Source organism: Vipera berus (assembly GCF_964194415.1).
Source record: "Vipera berus genome assembly, chromosome: 2".
Lineage (NCBI taxonomy): Eukaryota > Metazoa > Chordata > Lepidosauria > Squamata > Viperidae > Vipera > Vipera berus.
The window spans coordinates 53,862,635-53,879,344 of NC_138203.1; the positions used below are offsets into that span (position 1 = coordinate 53,862,635).

The window sequence follows — 16,710 nt, forward strand, 5'->3', positions numbered from 1 at the left end:
AATGGGACTAGGGCATTCATCCTTACCCTTCTTGACCTCCAGCAACCTTTGATACCATCAACCATAATGTCCTTCTGGACTTGCTGTGTGGGTTGGGAGTGGGCACTAAGCTGGTTCTCTTCTTTTTTTCTCTGAGGCCAGTTTCAGTTGGTGTTCAGTTGGGTAAGAGTCCACTGTTTGGCCCCTAAATTGTGGGTGCTACTGGGATTCTCTGCTCTTATTTAACATCTATATGAATCTGTTGGGTGAAGTCATCCTTGACCATGGAGTGAAGTATCATTGATATCCAGCTATTTTCTCCCTAGAGGAAGTACTACTGCCAGTGTCCTGTCTCGGTGTTTGGAACTGTAGGGGTATGAAGGCGGAATAACAGGATTCATCTGAACCCTGGCAAGACTGAATGGCTTTGGATTTTGGAGCCACCTGGATCTGTGAATTTACTATCTTTGGCTCTGGATGGAATTGGACTTCTCAGGAGAGAATGGAATGCAATATGGAGGTCCTTCTGGATTTACAACTCCTGCTCAAAGAGCAGGTGGCAGTCATGACTAGGAGGTAAAGCTTCCAGTTGTGCACCAGTTGTTCCAGTTCCTAGATCATGGGTTCTGTGCTGAGTCACTCATTCCCTGTTCACCTCCTGTGTGGATTAATGTAATGTACTCTATATGGAGTAACCCTTGAAGAGTATTTAAAAGTTTCAGTGGTACAAAATGCAGCAGTATGCAGTTATACCTGGGACTAGATGTCCATGTTACACCTCTGATCTGTCAGCTCATTTGTTCCCAATTTGCTTCTGGTTCTAATTCAAGGTGCTAGTGGTAACATATGAAGTCCTATATGGTATGAGGCTGGAGTATTTGAGTGACCCCCTTTCCCCATCAGGTCCAGCAGAAGAGGCTTGTAGAGGCTTGTTGCAGATTGGTTTTGTTTACTTTATCTTTTTCTCTTTTATTATATGTATGTGTGTGTGTGTGTGTGTGTGTGTGTGTATATATATATATATATATATATATATATATATATATATATATATATATATATATATATATATATATATATATATATTCCTTCATCAAACTAAAAATACGAATCCCAGGCATATTTAAATCAGAACAGGAAATCCGAACATTGGGATAAGGTAGAAAACTAAAACAATTTTATTAGCCAAGCTTTCGTTGGCTAACTACCAACATCATCAGGATGAAATCATCGGAGTGGGGAGACTGCATTTATATCATCAGTGTTTCTGCACTCCACTCGTAGAACGGCTCACCGCTCTGTTTGTTTCAACTGGCCGTATTCTTTTGAGTCATCTCGCATTCGTTCCTATGGAGTATGATTTTCTCCGAGTGTTTGCTGTCGGAAGAGGATTGCTGTCAGTCCTATTAGCTATAGCCATTGCTCTTGTCATTGCCCGTGTTTTCATGTCGGAGGCTCTAAATAGTTGTTCTTCCTTTTTTTTACATTCCACAGTGGGGGGGTGATTGTGTAATTATGCAGTTCTGGTCTTGGTTTGACGGAGCACTCTGTAAGTGCTCGCATTGTCTGCATTCACATCGTGCATGCTGCTCCTCTTCCCAGCCCCTGAGGGCTTGATACACGGGGGGGGGGGGGAAGATCAATATGCCGATTGATTGAGGAGTGGTCAGAAAACCAAGGTTCCTTGAATAATCGTTGCCTGTGATAACACCAAGGGCGGACGATTATTCAAGGAACCTTGGGGCAGTGCACATGATGGGAATGCAGACAATGCGAGCGCTCACAGAGCGCTCAGTCAAACCAAGACCAGAACTGCATAATTACACAATCACCCCCCCACCGCGGAATGTAAAAAAGAGGAAGAACAACTATTTAGAACATCCGGCATGAAAACAGGGGCAATGACAAGAGCAATGACTATAGCTAATAGGACTGACAGCAATCCTCTTCCAATAGCAAACACTCAAGAGAAAATCACACTCCATAGGAACGAATGAGAGATGACTCGAAAGAATATGGCTGGTTGAAATAAAGAGAGCGGTGACCTGCTCTTATGAGTGGAGCACAGAAGCGTTGATGATATAAATGCAGTCTCCCCACTCTGATGATTTCATTTTGACGATGTTGGTAGTTAGCCAACGAAAGGTTGATTTTTAATAAAACTGTTTTAGTTTTCTACCTTATCCCAGTTTCTTGTATATATATATATATATATATATATATATATATATATATATATATATATATATGTATGTATGTATGTATGTATGTATGTATGTATGTATGTATGTATGTATATGTATATGTATATGTATATGTATATGTATATATAATCTCCCAGAAGAACGAAGCTGAAGCCACCAGCCTGAGGATGACGGATGAGATTTCGTCGAAACGTTGCCCTGATACCTCCAATTCTACGTGGGAAAAAACCCGAATAACCAGAGATCTACATATATATATATATATATATATATATATATATATATATATATATATATATATATATATATATATATATATATATATATATATATATACACACACACATATACATATACACACACACACATACACATATAATAGTACAATGGAAAATTTGATACTAAGTATTCTTTATTGTACAACTGTTATTTTGATGTCTGCAGGACTTTCCTTTTTTATAATGTTAAATTTCATATTAAAAAAATTCAATTTTATCCTTGAAATAGCAATATTCTAAATTATAATTAATATAATGTTTATTTCCTTTTTTAATTTCCTTTTTATTTATAATGGCCCCAAGATATCTAAACAATTAAATGTCAATAATTTTAAGTAATACAATATCAAAACATATTGTATCAAAACTATGTATTAAAATTTACAACAATATAATAAAAGGAAAAAAGATGAGGAGTTAGGCAGAGGCATACTTAAAAGTGCTTGGATCTTTACACAGCTGCTGTCATAAAAAATTAGTGCCTTTGACTATGGTTTCTCATGGCATGACTTTGAAATTTCATATGACTGTCCGTGTACAATAAATGTTGCCTGCCACCGCCATGATCTTTTAATCTCTGCTGTAAGCTCTCAATATTTAGCAGGATACTTTGGCTCGGTTAATAAGATAAAATGCCAATGTGCCTGTATGATGATGGAGAGTAATTGCCAACTCTTGACAATTGCTCTGGTGCTAATTGCTTTTAATTGTACTTGGAGAAAAGCATTTCCTTTTCAGCATTTATGAATACATGTTGCACATTTCTCTCAAGAGCTTGTTTAAATATCCCTGTTAAATAGTCTACTGAAAGTAGTAAATAAAAACCTCAAAAAAGTAAGGAAAGAATTAAGAAATTAATATCTCTCCCTCCCATGGGATTATTTAAATTCTATGCACGGTAATGTTTCATTTTTAGGTTTTTTGTAATCATGGTTGTGAATATTCTAAAATATTTGGAACTGACATCTGAGAAATATATGGAAGGACGAAAAACAAAACAAAACCTACAGCTGAAGCTCAATCACCTAATCATAAAAAGATGATAGGTATAAACCATTTCATGATATGTTTTTGAGTGCTATATATGTTTCCTAGCTGTTCATTAGATTGTGTTCTTGTTAAAGCAATTCTAATTTATGGTTGAGAATGATACATACAAAATACCAAAATTTAGGAAGAAAGAACACACAAAAATGGGGTTTTTTCAGTGTTAAAGGTTATGGAAATAAAACTTTCTCCACTTCCCTTCAAACTACAATCTCAGGTTATGAACTGGACCCAGTAAATTCTGCCTCATTCATTCAACAACTCTGGATGAAATGCTCTGAGCAGCTTGGATGAAAAAGGCAAGGGCCAGAATCATAAAAACTAAAATCCAATTCTTGCTCTGTCTGAGATGAGCCTTTCCATCCCTTTTTAAAATCCTCTGTTCCTTGTGGGCTTAATACAGTTTGTTAGATGAATTGGGTCACCGAGATATGAACTTCTATAGCTTCTGTATTTTTATGGTGCTTTCAATACCACCATAGTAGTAAAATTCCAAATGAATGAATTTAATTAAGAAAATAGAGTGTATTTTTAAAATGCATGTGCATCTCTACCTTTTTTCCCAATAAATTGCTATTTTTACAATTTTCTTTCACCTATGCAGTAAAAAATCATCCCAAACCTTTAACTTGTTTGCCATTGGAGTTGCCTTATAAATTTAGGGATTTTAGGATTTGCATTGTAAAATGTGACAGCCTAAAGCCAAAAATCTATCCTATATGTCTATTCCAGTCCTTTTGATCATTGCATTTCTATTTCCCCAGACAGCAGCTTATTATATCTTTTTTTCCTTTCCCCCAGGTGACTAAATGTCCCATGAGTTTGTAAATTTGGAGTTATACTATCTATCATTATTTCCAATGCTTCTGCCTTAATCGCCTATAGAGATTGATCTACAGTTAGTATCTATGAATGAACATTAGATATATTTAATTCAGGTTAAGTGAGAAGAATAAAGCAATCTCTTTCTGGCAAACTGGTAAGGAGAAACCTGGTAAGGAGAAAAAAAAACCTTTGCACAAAATCTGTCACCTCAAGCTTATTTTGCAGAATAAGCAAACCTTGTAATGGAAAATATGTGAAATTTAACAGTGAGGTCTGGGATCCCAAATGTATATGATATTGACTAAAAGAGGGGGAAAACCCATGAAGTTACAGGAAAGGATTGCTAAAATCTGAACAAATTCTATTGAAGAATAACTCTTCAATAAAAGATACTTTTTGAATAAAAGATTGATGAATACATTTTATACCCAAGAAGACATCTGACCTCCAAGAACAGAATCCTTCAGATAAACTGCTGAGGATACCACCTACTTGACCAGGCTAGTATTTAGAGGATGGCATGATTGATCAGTTGCTGAGGAGTCTGAAGGCTCCATATCTACTTTCAGTGAGAATGGATAGGGTTCTGTACCATATTTATGGCAATGCTTCTGAAGGGAGCCATATTGGACAGCTATCAAGCAAGGTGGCTATGAACCATGTAAGATTACCTAAAATGTAGTATATTATTCTAAGTTAGTTGGATATCCTAACATGATGAGTAGCTGGTATGAAGCAGAGCAATAATTCTCATCACAAGTATTTGTGCTACCACCTATCAGACGCATGCAATTTTCTTGAGCTGAGTGGAGGATGGTTGTGGAGTCTGAGTTGAGGATAATTGTTTTGATTAATACCACACAATGTTTTAAGGCTGAGTTTTGAGTTTTCAGAAGTTGTACCTAGTTGGGTGAGTAAAGATGGTTGAACAGTGGTAAACCTTGTATATTTATATATTTATATTTATTAAACTTATATACCGCCCTTCTCCCGTAGGACCCAGGGCGGTTCACAAGGCAATTAAAACAACATTACAATACAAAAATTAATAGCAATTAAAATAGATTAAATTTTCCTTGATTAAAATCTAAAACCCCTATATCTCTGATTAAAAACCCAATTACAATAAGTTAAAAAATTAAAAAATCCTCAGTCCTGGCCGGAAAGCTCAAAGAGCCAGGTCTTCAGGTCCCGGCGGAACGAACGGAAATCAGGGGCAGTCCTAAGCTCTACGGGTAACTGGTTCCAGAGGGCAGGCACGCCCACAGAGAAGGCCCTCCCACTGGGTGTTGCCCGCCGGCAATCCTTTGCTGGCGGCACCCTGAGAAGGCCCTCCCTGTGGGAGCGCACAGGACGAAGGGAACTTGATGGCAGCAGGTGTTCCCTCAGATATCCCGGACCCAAGCCATTTAGGGCTTTATAGGTCATCACCAGCACCTTGAATCTCACCCGGAGGGCAACCGGAAGCCAATGCAGCTCACGGAGCAGAGGTGTTATATGGGAGTATCGGGAGGCCCACATCACAACTCGCGCGGCTGCATTCTGCACCAGTTGAAGCCTCTGAGTGGTCCTCAAGGGCAGCCACATGTAGTGCTAGGGTAAGCATTTATTATACAGTGCAGTGCCCAACACCCAACTGAACTATGGGAACAGCAGTGTACCTACTTCTATAGCTTGAACGTATGAGTTTGCTACTAGTTTAGCACTACTCCAGCAGTGATTTCTGAAACTAAAACAAGACAAGTATATTAACAATTTTATAACAAAAAAATGCTTGGAAAAATCTTTGAAGAAATTGATTCTATTTAAATTGATTTTATGGGAGGTTACAATACAGCTAGTACATTTACTTATGTCACTTGTAACAAGTAACTTGAAAGAACAAGGAATATTTCACTGCCGTGGTCATTATAGATTTCCCTAATGACTGAACAGAATAGATGAGTTATTAACACTGTCTTATCTGATATATTGCTTTGTGAAAATATTATGTCCTTATTAGTAGGAAAAGGAAATAAAATTAACAGCTGGCCACATTTTCAGATTATATGCATTTTATTTAATTTCTAGGAGATAGTTTCGATGGCTAGATTCCAATTGTGGAAAACAGAAATAAAACAAAGAGTGAGAAAGCTACAGTCTGTTAATGGTTGTTGAAATCCACCAGGAAGCCCAGCTAATTATAGAATGATCAATTCTTCCTCTAAAACTTTTAATGCAAAATACTGAATCTTGCAAAAAAGAAGCCTTGAAATTAAAATCTCAGATACAGAGCTTGGACCTTAAACTGATTAGATCAGGGAATAGAAGGCTTTCATCACAATAACAAAAGCACTGTTGAGACATTATAGCATAAACATCACCCCCTCACATGTGTATCTAGTGTTGCAGTAGGATGACACTGCTTTCTTGATTTGCAGAGCCCTCTGAATCCTTAATTAAATTCAAAAAATTTATTATTGGAACTAATGCATAGACAGTTAGAAAAGACTTGTAAGACAACTGCTGTGAGACTACTATATGCACAAAAATGGAAAGACTCTAAAATACCCACAACAGAGGAATGTATGGTGAAGATGATAGCAGTAACAAAGATGGCAAAATTGATGCTTTTTAATTAGAAAAAGGACAATTGCTACATTCATTAGTGACTGGAAACCCCTTATAGACTTTTTGCTGAAAAAAGAAAAAAAATGAACTTGTGACTTATGGGTTTGATGATTAGAAAAGGTAGTTTATGGAAAGAAGGAAATTATCTTCCTCTTCTTCTTTTCTATTTTTTTCTTTGCACTTTTTTCATGTATTACTTTTTTAACTTGCTTTCTTTCAACATTTTTGTTTTCATATAATTTTTTTCAATAAATCTTTTAATAAATTTTCTTAAATTTTATTGAGAAAATATAGTTCATTAAGAGCAACAAAGATGATTAGGGGACTGGAGGCTAAAGTATATAAAGAATGGTTGCTGGAATTGGGTATGTCTAGTTTAATGAAGAGAAGGGTGAGGGGTGACATGATAGCAGTGTTCCAATATCTCAGGGATTGCCATAAAGAAGAGGGAGTCAAGCTATTCTCCAAAGCACCTGAAGGCAAGACAAGAAGCAATGGATGGAGACTAATCAAAGAGAGAAGCAACCTAGAACTACGGAGAAATTTCCTAACAGTTAGAACAATTAATCAGTGGAACAACCTGCCTCCATAAATTGTGAATGTTCCAACACTGGAAGTTTTAAAGAAGAGATTGGACAACCATTTGTCTGAAATGGTATAGGATTTCCTGCCTGAGCAGGGGATTGGACTAGAAGACCTCGAAGGACCCTTCCAACTCTTTTATTCTGTTATTCTATTAATAAACTGTATTCACACTTTTATTAGTAATTCATCAGACTAGGTTGGTTAAAACTTTGATATTCTTCATTTTACACCTGCCAGGAAATTTCTCTTACATTCTATTTGATCAAATTCTCTTTTAAAGGATAATAATTAAATTGTCCTTCCTCACACTTGCTTAGCTTTGAGAATCAGAAGATTAGCCTGATAGAATAAATATTATAGAATGTCTGAATATGTGTGTTTGTGTATATGTGTGTCTGTATCTCTGTGTGTGAAGGGGAGAGCGAAAGAGAGAGAGAGTAATAGAAGGTGACTGTCAGTCTAAAAGTTTAACAGATACATTCTATTGATAGCCAGGTGGGACAGAAATCTAACACAAAGGTGACAGATTTCTGTTATGACTGAATGACATAGAATATAAAACAGTAAAAATAGAAAGCTGGCAGAGAATTTGAAATATGATGGAGTAGGTTAAATGCATCAATTTTGTTCTGGATGAGAGGAAATATGCTTATGTGACTTTTACCACATTTTGGAATGTCAGCTTGTATTCATTCTGATATACAAACCATTATAGCACAAAACATAAAAGAAAAAAAAGAAAGGAACCCATTTTTCAAAGCATTAGATGCTAAAAATGTAAAATGTGTGTTCTGAACTTCAGTCTAAATGTCAAGTAAAATTGCAGGGTGGAGAAAATGAAAATGCAGATGTTTAAGACAAAAGTTCCAATGCTCACCTGCTGTGGACATTTTAAGTTCTGTTCAGGTGTTCTGATATTAGAAATATGCATATGGGGACTTTCCTGGTAAGCCGTCTCTTATACTGATGTTACTCAAGATATGCAAATCATCATAGGAAGCTGGTCACTCAAACGATGTCATCTTCCTATGGATATTTGCATAATCTGTTGTATGCACCAAGGTTTTTATCTTGTAGATATTCACAATGAACTCTTCATTTCAAACAACTGCTTAACATGTTACCTTAACTAATATTAATGGAAACACCCAGGCCTTTTTTAAAAAAATCAGTGGATTAAGGTTTAGGGGATGAAGCAATTGAGGGCTGAATCTTCTACTCCAAAACCAGTGGAGAACAATAAGTAAATACAGATAGTTCTCTACTTACAACTATTTATTTAGTGACCTTTGAAGTTACAACACCACTGAAAAAAGTGACTTATGACCAGTCCTTGTATTTTTGACTGTTGTACATCTCCATGGCCATTTGATCAACATTCAGGCCCTTGGCAATTGGTATGTATTTACAGTCATTTGTAAGATCACCATTTGCAACCTTCCCAGCTGATTTCTGACAAAACAGAATCAATGGGAGAAGCCAGATTTAACAACTGCTTGATTCACTTAACTGCAGCGATTCGATTAACAACTATGGAAAAAAGGTCATAAAATTGGGGCAACTCAATAACTGTATCCCAATTGTGATCATAAGTTGAGGACCATCTCTAAATAGGTAAGTAAATAAGTAAGGTGAGCTTCATGCTGTATGATTAATACAAGCTGTCATTTTACTCTAAAGAATTACTCTATTAGAACTAAAGAATCAAACAAAGTCTTCATTTTTTATACAGTAAACCATTCAGTACCAGTTGTGTCTTGTGGGTAAATGGCTGATTGCAGCAATATCATTGTTTTTGGAGGAGAAAGAGTTGTGTAGAACTGCCATATGTATGTCTTAATGGCACATAGGCTAATATTTTGCCACTGCTACCTTGCAGCGTGTGTGTAATGTGTTTTGTATGTTTTGATTCACAAATTAGCACATTGTGATGTTAAAAGGAATTAATGTGCATATTAAAATGCCTTATAATTAAGTTCATTAGTATCTATGGAGTGAAATGGGGGGGGAAATGATAACAAAAGTATAGTTATGTGTGACAGGCATAATTGTCTCTTTTGCTTGAAGGCATAATTGTGAATGCATTGTCATTTTGATGTACAGGTAGTCCTTGCTTACCAACAACTCATTCAGTGACCATTTGAAATTATAACAGTTCTGAAAAAATAACTTTACAGTCTATGATCACTGATGATTTTTACAGCATCCCACAATCATGTAATTTCTATTACAGTTAGTACATGTTGTCCTGTGCCTGACCAATGTTTTATTCCTCCCTTGCAGAACAGAGGTTAAAGAGGAAGGGAATACAAGAATATAAGCTATTTGATCCTCTACACATAGAAAGCAATGCGCTTGTGGCAACAGCCCAAGGCTGAGAGTCAGGGACATGCCATGCAAACAGCTTACAGTATTCTCTTGCAATCCTTGCAAGGGGTTGGGGAAGTGATTTCTGAAGGCAATCTCTTTTTTACCTAAAACACCCCACTCCCACAGAACAGAGAGATGGGAGAGGAAGGAATTTCAAGAGAGTAACCTGTTTGGTCTTACAAACATTAAAAGTAATGTGCCCATGCTGGTAACAGGAAAAGAAAAAATCAGGCAAATAAGAGATTAATCACAGAAATTGCTTGTTTTTCCCCCCTCTCCATCTCCCTTGCAAAGTGGAGAGATGCAAAAGGATGGGATTTCAAGAGAATACTGTCAACTGTTTTCATAGCATTCCACGGCTTTCATTCTTGGGCTGCCATCACAATCACCTTGCTTAAGATGGGTACAAGGCAGTAGGCAGGCAGTTGAGCATTCCAAAGGGTGTGGTGATGGTTAGGAGTGAAACAAAAGCTAAAGGTGTTAAACTGAGTAATCTTGTTTCATGGTCATATGATTTCTCACTTAGTGACCACTTTGCTTAGCAGCAGAGTTGCCAGTCCCCCAATCAGCATCATTAAGAGAAGACTACCTGAAATTGCTGTTTCCTACAAAAGCCACTGGCTATGTTTTGCTTATTTATGCTCCAGTATTTGAATAGATAGAATTATATTTTCAAGAACATTTTTTAAAAAAATCTAATGAAGAGACATGGTATCAGCCTTACAAGGTAGATCAGACAGGAAACACAATCAAATGAGCTAATTCTACTTTTATTGCAAAGCTACATTAGCAGAATTTTGAAATACATCTCTCCTATTGTCTTCTTTACAGCTCAAGTAACCAGGGAGGGTGTCTTCTGAACCTCTTGCCTTGCTCACATTCCTGCTGCTGGTTCAGCTGCCTTTTATTTGGCCATTCCCTTAGCTATCTCACTTGTCCTTTCTTATGGTCCCATAGTATTATAGGTGTGTATCTGTTAAAAGAAAAATAGGATGGAAAGAGCTATCCAAAGTGTACACTGATTAAAAATAAAAGGTTTGAAGAGATTCCAGATCTGAATACTTGTTAGGCCATGAAAGTTACTGAATCACATTGTGACTGCTTCGAAATGCTGCCTGCTTCCAGGACAAAGCCACACGGCTGAGGGGCAGAGTACCTGCTTTCCTTCCCCAGTGCAATTTCTGAGCTCTAGGCATCATGTTGGAAAGGAGACCAGGTCATTCCACTCCTTGATCTTCCTGCAAGACACATGGTTCCATTCCGGAAGTGGGTGCCATTTTGGAGTGATCACAATTCATTGCAACCTCTCCCAAATTGGTGCCTTCTTCTGGATGGAGGTAGATGACTTCCACTGTGTAAGAAGGCTGCATGACACAGCATCTTCTAGAAGGAAATCTACAGTAAAATGTAAGTGATGAGTCAGTGATGGGAGGTGGATGTGAGACCCAGTGGGATGGGCAGCAGGCCCAAGGTCTGCAGGAACCCAGAGGAGCATGAAGAGGAGCATGACATGCTTCAGTGGGTGGGGGAGGCCTTGGGACGCCCAGGGCAGTCCATATGTGAGCTGGGGTGATGAGATGCAGCCTGGGCCTTCCCCACCTGCTCCATTTAATGACCCACACTGCTGCTTAATAACCAGAGAATTTAAACGTGAATTACAGAAACAAATTCATAATTTGTTCTATCCTGTGTCTCTCTATTGGAAAGAAGGTTTCTAAATAGCAGCTACAATAAATAATTTTGAAGATATACCCATGGATGTGTTTTTTCTAACTTTTTTACTTGAATAATATTAGGTAACACATTCTTCTGTTATTAGCAATGTCATGCAATTTTTAAATTTTAAGTGACAAGTTTGTGTGTGTGTGAGAGAGATCAAACGAAGAGATATGCTTATGCTTCTAAATGATGGCACCAGCCTCATAAGTATCCATACATTAAGGAAATGGTTAGCTTCAATTTAATTATGTTTTGAGTTTTATTTCAAGCATGATGATGAAACTGTGATGTACTGCCAAAGCAGTAATGATTGTGCCTTACTATAGTTTTTTAAGATAAGTATGTATACCTTGGAATGGAATTGTGATTTTGAGTTCATAACAAAATGGGTTTAATTTGCAGTTTGATTTAGTTTTAGTTTAGTTTTAGTTTATCCTGGTTAAGTCACCAGGATAGAAAGCAGGAGACTATGAGTTCTAGTCCCACCTTAAGCCATGAAAGTCAGTGATTGACCTTGGCCCAGTCACTCTTTCTCAGTCCAACCCACCTTACACGGTTGCCATTGTGGGGAAAATAGTAGAAGAAACATCTGTTGGATAAGTTTGCCATCTTAAATTATTTATAAAAATAATAAATGTGAGATTCAAATAATTAAAAATACAGAGACCATTATATTTTCCCATCATAACATTATTTAAGCAAAATAAACAAAAGAAAAAGGAGAACTCTTAAACCCACATCCAGCTTTCAAACATAAATTTTGTTCTTTCTAAAACTTCTCTCTGAAAAAAATAACAATGTAAAATTGCTAAGGATTCTTGTCCAGCTGTTTGCTGTCAGCAGGATAACTCTCAAAATTTACCAGAATAGGACTACATTTGGCATGCTGAAAGGAGCCATAAATGAAGAATCAATTCTGAAAATAGTCTGGATCTGGCACTATCCACAATTGGGAATTGTGGAAAAATAAAAACTCAGATGCCTTCCCCCCACACTTCTGAATTTTCCCTATGAAGCAGCAGTGAGCAGTGGTTTGTAATGTTGTCAGTGGCTCCATGAATGCCCTCTTGATTTTCCTTTTAAGTCATGTCCCAGGGCAGAATTGCTTTTAAGGGATTGGAAGAAAACCCAGAAGCATGCTTTTTGTACTTTCCTTTTCTGGATTATAATAGGCATTGACTTGACTTCTTGCCAGAGGGTATGAAGAGACCATGTGCTGAGTAAATATGATAATAGCTTCATCCTTAGAGTGTGCCAAATTTTGTTATTCCGCCTACAGAACTAGACATGCACTGATTGCTTCTTCTATATTGTAGTATCATTTGATTTCTGTCAGCCATTGACTATAATAAAAAACATTGATTGATTGATGACAAAGGACATTGCTGCTGTGTATACACAGAGGCATTCCATGTTTCTCTCTTTGATGGTATATGTATTAGCTCTAGTTTCAGTGTTTTAGTGAAAATGATATAAGTATTTTAGATTCTTAAGTGTTAGTTTTAGAATTAGGGCTTTATCATATTATATACCAATTACATTTACAATACGATACGATACGATACGATAATCTTTATTGTCATTGTCCCATACAGAACAATGAAATTGAAAAATCCACATCAACCCCACAAAACCCAACAAAAACAACAAAATACATATCAACATACTACCCACCCCACATATACACATTTAACCCCTAGAAACACTCTTAACATTCTAAAAACTAAATACAGAAGTTCTCTCAGAAACTGCATTCTGCTGCATTCAGAGCCAAAACCGCTTTTGGATAAAAACTATTTCTCAAGTGGCTGGTCCTGGTCTTTATGACCCTATGCCTCCTTCTAGAAGGCAGAAGCTGAAAGAGATCATTTCCGGGGTGCGTGCAATCCTGCACAATCTCCACAGCTTTCTTATAACACCTGGAGGCATAGATTTGATCTAAAGTAGGAAGAGTACAACCAATTATTCTCTCCACAGTCTTTACGACCCTGGACAGCATTGTTTTTTTCCCTGACTGTACAACTCCCAAACCACACACTCAGGTCCTTTGAGAGATTATGCTTCCTGAGAATTCTCAAGAAGTATAACCTCTGCTGTGCTCTCTTCATCACAACTTTGGTGTTTGCTCCCCATGTCAGATCATCTCTTAACTCCATTTCCAGAAATCGAAACACCGAGACCTGTTCCACACAATTCCCTTCAATAATAAGTGGATGAATGTTCGATTTGCATTTCCTAAAGTCCACAATAATCTCTTTTATTTTATTTTTTTAATTGAGGAATAAATTATTTTCCCTACACCACTCCGTCAGCAACTCAACCTCCTTCCTATAAGCTGACTCCCCTTCCCCAGCAGTAATCAGACCAACCACCGTTGTGTCGTCTGCAAACTTAATGATCTTATTGCTGGGGTAATAGGAAACACAGTCATATGTGTAGAGCGTGTACAAAAGCGGGCTCAACACACACCCCTGCGGTGTCCCCGTATTTATACTGAGATCCGCAGAGACGTGAGAACCCATCCTGACCCGTTGGGAACGATCTGATAGAAAATCTAATATTCACCTGCATAAGCATGGTGGGAGCCCCAGATCTAATAATTTGGGCACCAGTCTATGCGGAAGAATAGTATTAAATGCAGAACTAAAATCTACAAATAGCAATCTTGCATAGTTCCCTTGTTTCTCCAAATGAGTCAGGACAGCATGTAAGGCCATGGCCACCGCATCCTCCGTGGATCTCTTTCCCTTATATGCAAATTGACAAGAGTCAAATCCAACAGGCAAACAAGCCATAATACGATTTTGCAGCAATTTTTCAAAGCATTTCATTATGACAGGTGTAAGTGCCACAGGACGGAAATCGTTCAAACTATCTATATTAGATTTTTTTGGCAGAGGTATAATAGTAGAGGATTTCAGACAAGGTGGAACAGTGGCTTGCGCCAGAGACCGATTAAAAATCTTCATAAAGATTTCTGCCAGTTGTTCCAAGCAGACTCTCAGCAGCCTACCAGCCACTCCATCAGGGTCTATGGCCTTTCTCATATTTATCTCCTTTAATATTCGCCTCACTTCTCCCTCTTCCACTCTAACAACGTTTCCTTTAGGAAGTAACGACGATAGCTCTGGTAGCACTGCTGGAGCCACTTCTGGTGTCACCTCAAATCAGGCAAAGAAGGTATTCAGCTCCTCCACCAGAGAAGCACTGCTCTCTACAACTGATAGACTACTAGATTTGTGGCCAGTCAGGTACTGGACCCCCTGCCACACTTGTCTAGTATCATGATTTCTCAGATGATCCTCAGTTTTTCCTCTATACACAGCATTTGCCTTCCTAATACCCCTCTTCAAATTCGCCCTTTCTATACCATACAATACCCGATCTCCAGTTCTAAAAGCGGAGTTCCTGGCCTTCAGCAATCACCGAACTTCCCCTGTCATCCAGGGCTTCCAATTCGGATACATCCTTACATGCTTTTCCTCGGTAACATTTGCTGTGCAGAATCTAATGTAGTCTAATGTAGATTTAAGGAATCACTTTGGTCTCTTGTTTTCTGCTATGTATCTTTTTTTTTTACTTTTTACCTGTCATTTATTTATATATTTGCTTATTTATATCCTGCCTTTATTATTTTTATAAACAGTTCAAGATGATGAACATATCCAACATAGCTGCCTCTTCCTATTTTCTCCACAACAGCAGCCCCGTGAAGTGGGTTGGCTGAGAGAGAGTGACTGGCCCAAAATCACCCAGCTGGCTTTCATAGTCAAGGTGGGACTTGAACTTACAGTTGTTTTCTAGCCTGGTGCCTTAACCACAAGACCAAACGGGCTTTTTATGTTATCCTGGTAATAATCAAAACAAAAATAACTTCACAGCGTGTGAGAGAGAGTTCAACAGCATCCCATATTTCATAGGCCTAAAATAGAAGATTTTTTCTTAAACCAATGGCTCAGTCAATCTAGAAGTTTTTTTATGAGTGCTGTTAAATTCTGCTCAATTATGATTGCTGTTAGAAGAAGCAAGCTTTGAATTATGCACTAATTTTGGTGATCTAGTTACGGTAGTTAATGTGAAATAGAAAGCTGTTTTTAATCAATGCACAATCAATATGTTGAAGTTTTTATGAGTGCTGATAAATTCTGTTCAATTATGATTGCTGTTAGAAGAAGGAAACTTTGAATTATTTTGGTGATCTGGTTAATAACGTGTTGTGTAGAATTTCACCAACATTTAATATTGGCACTTATGTCCCTCTAATATACTAATTCTTAATCTATTGATTCATACTGTAGTACTGTTTTCTTTTTGGTCTGTGATAGTAAATTAAATATACAGACTAAAATAAAGTAGAAATACATTTTGAAAATAAAAACTTTGTATGCAACCAGAGTACTACAACATAGTGTCTGCCAGAATATCCCCCTAATATAGTGCATTTTTTTCTCCCATATAATATAATTCTGTGTGCTGAAAAATTATGGAATTTGCAGAGGGATACTTTTGGGAGATATAGGTTGGGTATGGCTGTCATAATTATTTACAATAATAAACTTATGGGATCTTCTTTTACAGACCAATTTCTGGCCTATTTGAAAAGCTCTGCTGTTTAACTGCCAAGAATATAATATGATATATGGATTATAAGAGATTATCTTTGTTCAGTTTGGGATTCATTGCTTAATGCTCAAAAGTACCCAATAAATATTCTAAATAATAAACTGAATTGCCAGTACATGACAAGTTTGCAGTGTCAGTTCCCAGGCTGTATCTATTATGAAAATTCCTGTATCAGAGAAGAAGCCTCTGACAGTGAGGTACAGTATTTGGAATTATTTTCCTCAGACCCTTGTAATTAAAATTTAACAGTTATCATGCTAGATAGCACTGTAAATCCTTACTCTGAACAAAGACAGGAAATACTTAAGTAATTAAAGCACTGCCAACATCATTGTGATCAAGCTTAGGAAGTAAGATCAGTAGAATTTTCTTGGCACGTTTTCTGTATGTATTGTAACAGCATAAATTTGTAAGCTGTTGAAAATGAATTAATTACTCTGATTTGGGAAGAGCAAATGCTTACATCCTGA

At 37.2% G+C, this 16,710-nt stretch overlaps 1 protein-coding gene across 1 annotated transcript in view; it reads left to right on the plus strand.

Annotated features, from left to right (window-relative positions):
- The window catches only part of PRR16 (proline rich 16), a gene marked incomplete at both ends in the record, with an annotated part of 62,849 nt that overhangs the window by 22,249 nt on the left and 23,890 nt on the right, over window positions 1–16,710 (plus strand). The gene's annotated exons all lie outside the window — the stretch shown is intronic.